Raw genomic sequence first — 3813 nt, 5'->3', positions numbered from 1 at the left:
ACTAATAATAGTCGCATCATCACATGTAGTACTTAAAATAAAATGGGGAAAAAAAAGCAGAATTCATGTGTTTGTTACGCTATTCAAATCCAAGGTGACATGGATCAATGTCAACGCTGAATATGCATATAACAAAGACTCTTTGATTTTCTTTTGTTTCATTTCAGAATATGTCATCACTAATTTTTATATTTAAACCCAAAGTGACATTGATCACTGTCAATGTCGAATCTACATCCGGAGATACGCAGTTCTCAAAGCGACGAAACAAAGGCTCTTTGTTTCGTTTTAAAATATATCATCACTCATTTTACTATAAATACGTCATGCATGGCGACATGAGTTAGTTGCATCCGTTGAAAGTGATACCAGTGACAAGTGCACCGATTTTATTTGAAAGTAAGTGTTTTAGGTTTGACTTTTTCCTCAGATGAATTTATTCAAATGTAATTTAATTGAAAATTGGTGAGAATTGTTGAGAATCATTTGATTTCCAAAATTTTTCTCGATATATATATATATATATATGTTGGATGATTTCAGTCAAATGTGTTACAAGTCGTGGTTTGTTTGAGATAGTATTCGCATATATTGTGAATCAAAACATAAATCTTTCATTTTTTATTTTTCACAGATGGATTTACAAAAGTTGAATGCAAGTTCGAACGTGAAGAGAAAGCCAAGTATCAAAGTAGCAGATTTGCCTGTGGAGATGCCGCAGAGGATATTCACTGGCAAAATCGTGAAAGGAAAATTTGGTGAGGCGGTCTTGTTAGATTTGGGAGATAAAGTATCATTTCTGCCCCACCGAGTGACGGAGGCGTATCGTCCTCACTTAGAAGAATTTTCATCAGGAAAATACGCTATTGTGTTCAAAGGGTTAATGGACATTGGGAAACCGAATCTTGTCGTTTCATTTGAGATTGTACAAAATTAAGGTTAGTACTGTTTCCAATTTTTTCTTTGTTTTATAGGCAAAGAGTTTTTGGGTGTATACAATATTTTTCATTCGGGTCAAAAATTCTCACTGACAGATATGATCCGCATAAAGTAGTGTTTTCATACAATATTTTTCCTTCACTTAGTACGTGCAGAATATGTGTTTTAAATTCTTCATTTTGAATGACACTTGATTTTTTATTTTCATTATAAGTGTAGCAATTACTTCATGAAAGACATTACCCTCTCTGTTGCCAAAAAAACTTTTTAAGTGTATGTTTTTATTGAAAAATCGAATTTATTTCAGTGTATTTTTCTACTGAAAAATCGAATTTATTTCAGGATAATACATCAACGTGTGCAGTATCAGTCAGAGTCATCTCAACAACAACATTCAAAACCGTCATAGCAACCTTTCCAGAACGAGTTTGAAATCTCAGCAGTTTCCATTTTTGTCAGTCTATAGTTGCACATTATGAGGCTAGAATTTGTCGATATTCAGTGATTTGTTGGACAAACTGCACCTATTCAATATATTATACAACCGTAGTGAATTTGGAAGACTTTGAAGATTCATCGTGGTGTGTTCCAAAATTCAAGAAAAACACGCCGTTCTGTATGGGTCATTTCCAAAGGAAATTTGTTCAGCTGCAGTCTCAATAACGTTGATATTTTATATAAATGGCTTTATAATATACTACCAAAATAAATAAAATACATATCACACACATCTTTTTTTGAAAATGAAAACTTATCTTATACAGAGAAAGTTGTCAAAAATATGCAATAACAAAAAATTATATACCAGATTTTATAGAGATGAAAAAACATCATATTGAAAGATACTAGGTTGACAAAAACAGGACATTTTAGAAATAAAGAAAATAAGTTTGTCTGTCATTTTAAATTCTGATTCGTTGGGTCGATATAACAAAAAGTGGCATTTTATATCTTGAATTTTATTCAGGACATTAAAATAGATGATTGACATTTGCCATTAAATTTCAAGTGTGATATTTGGAAATTCATTTCGTATTGTAGTTTTTTCGAAATTCCCATTCAAAATAGCATCCTTTGATATAGATACCGGACGAGTCTATTATGTGTAGATAACCTGAGTTTCAATTGTTCGGAGTTCTGAGTTCTTGTACATATAAACATAACAAAGTAACGATACAGACAAATATGAAAAATCGTCATAAAATAATTCAAATCCATTCAAGTGAATTCATGAATTGAAAGATATTTTAACCTCAACTTCGATATTCTGAAACAAAAACACACAGTATTCACAATTCCATCTTTCGTTATTCCAAGTTCATAGTCATCAAAATTGATACGATTATAATATATATAGGAATATAAAACTATCTTCAAATACAGTTGCATGAATGCACATCAAGCATTTTGTCGTAGTAAGGTGACCGGGGCAAAGTTACAACTTCAGCATAATATGAATGTTTATAAATATTAGGGAAGATCAAGATCATCAACAGTTATTAAGAAATTCATTCGGTGTCCAAAGCTTTCGGAATACAATGCAAATAATTTTCTTTATGACTATTCGTTCGATATTAAATATTATTACCTCAAAATATATCGAAATCATAACACGTTCGCGATTCATTTTTTCAGTTACATTTGAAAAGTGAGTTTCAGTTTGCAGAAATAATAGCCCACACATGTTGGAAATTTTGCCATAGTGTGGTGAAAATCGTATTGAAAATTCTACGAAATATAAGCGCATACATACAGAGTGAATCCATATTTGAAATACGTCGTTTGGAACCCCCCATAACCCTTCTCTATCGAATTTTGGCAGAAATAATGCTGAGTCGTATTGTAGAGTTAACGTTCGAAATTGGGGAAAGTGAAGTATTCAACAGTTTTGCGTGCGACGGTTATGCGTGCGTTTTCGAACAGTTTACGTGCCTTTATTCGTTATCGTTTCGTCGTTATTGTCGTTTTTTTCCTATTTCAATATGACAGTCATTTAACACTTAAAGCGTTTCGCTTACCAAGTAAGCATCATCAGGAGATGACTAAAGTCCACGCTTTGTCGTATGAAGGTTCGTTTTGTGAATTTTCAGACTCCTGAACCGAACCTTAAAGGAACAATCAGCCTAACTTCTGGTACAGAGTGGTGTCGTAAGCCAATCAGACTGGAGAAATCAAATATCAGTAGAATGATGGTTTTAGATGAAATTGAACTGAGGAATGTGGGTCGAATAATAATAATAATAGTGATAAAACATTAAAACTCAACTTGTGTTACAGAGTGGTGTCGGTCAGCCAATCAGAATGGAGGAATCAAATATCGGTCTAATAATTGTGTTAGATGATATTGAACTGGGGAATGTGGGTCGAAAAATAATAATAATAATGATAAAATGTTGAAACTTTGAAAGTGACGTAGTCAGCGTAGGAGGTGGTGGCGTGGTAGAAAATGTGTGAGGATTTGTGGAAATGAATGAGTTATAAGAAAAAAAAATGGAGCAACTGTCAGAAGAGCACTAAGTTGTATATTCGCTGATAATAATCGAATCTTCGCTTACAGCACGTCAAATGAAAGGACAAAAAATCCAGAATTCATTGACGAGAGAATACAAAGATGGCGCAACATGTCAGAAAGACATTAAGTCACAATTTCACTCATGATATTTGGATCTTAACGTGCAGCACATCAAATGAAAGAGAAACGAATGCAGAATGTTATCGACAAAGAAAAAACAAAGATGACGCAACATGTCAGAAAGGAACAAAGCCACATCTCCGTTAATAACAATTGAATCTCAACGTGCAGTATATTGACTGAAAAAGAAAAAAAAATGCAGAATTCATCGACAGAGAAAAAAAAACAAAGACAACGTAACA

Source organism: Leptinotarsa decemlineata, unplaced genomic scaffold (assembly GCF_025532065.1).
Source record: "Leptinotarsa decemlineata unplaced genomic scaffold, Ldec_3_MD MMD2_tig00000199_RagTag_RagTag, whole genome shotgun sequence".
In the NCBI taxonomy this organism is placed as follows: Eukaryota; Metazoa; Arthropoda; class Insecta; order Coleoptera; family Chrysomelidae; genus Leptinotarsa; species Leptinotarsa decemlineata.
This window is presented reverse-complemented; position numbering follows the sequence as displayed.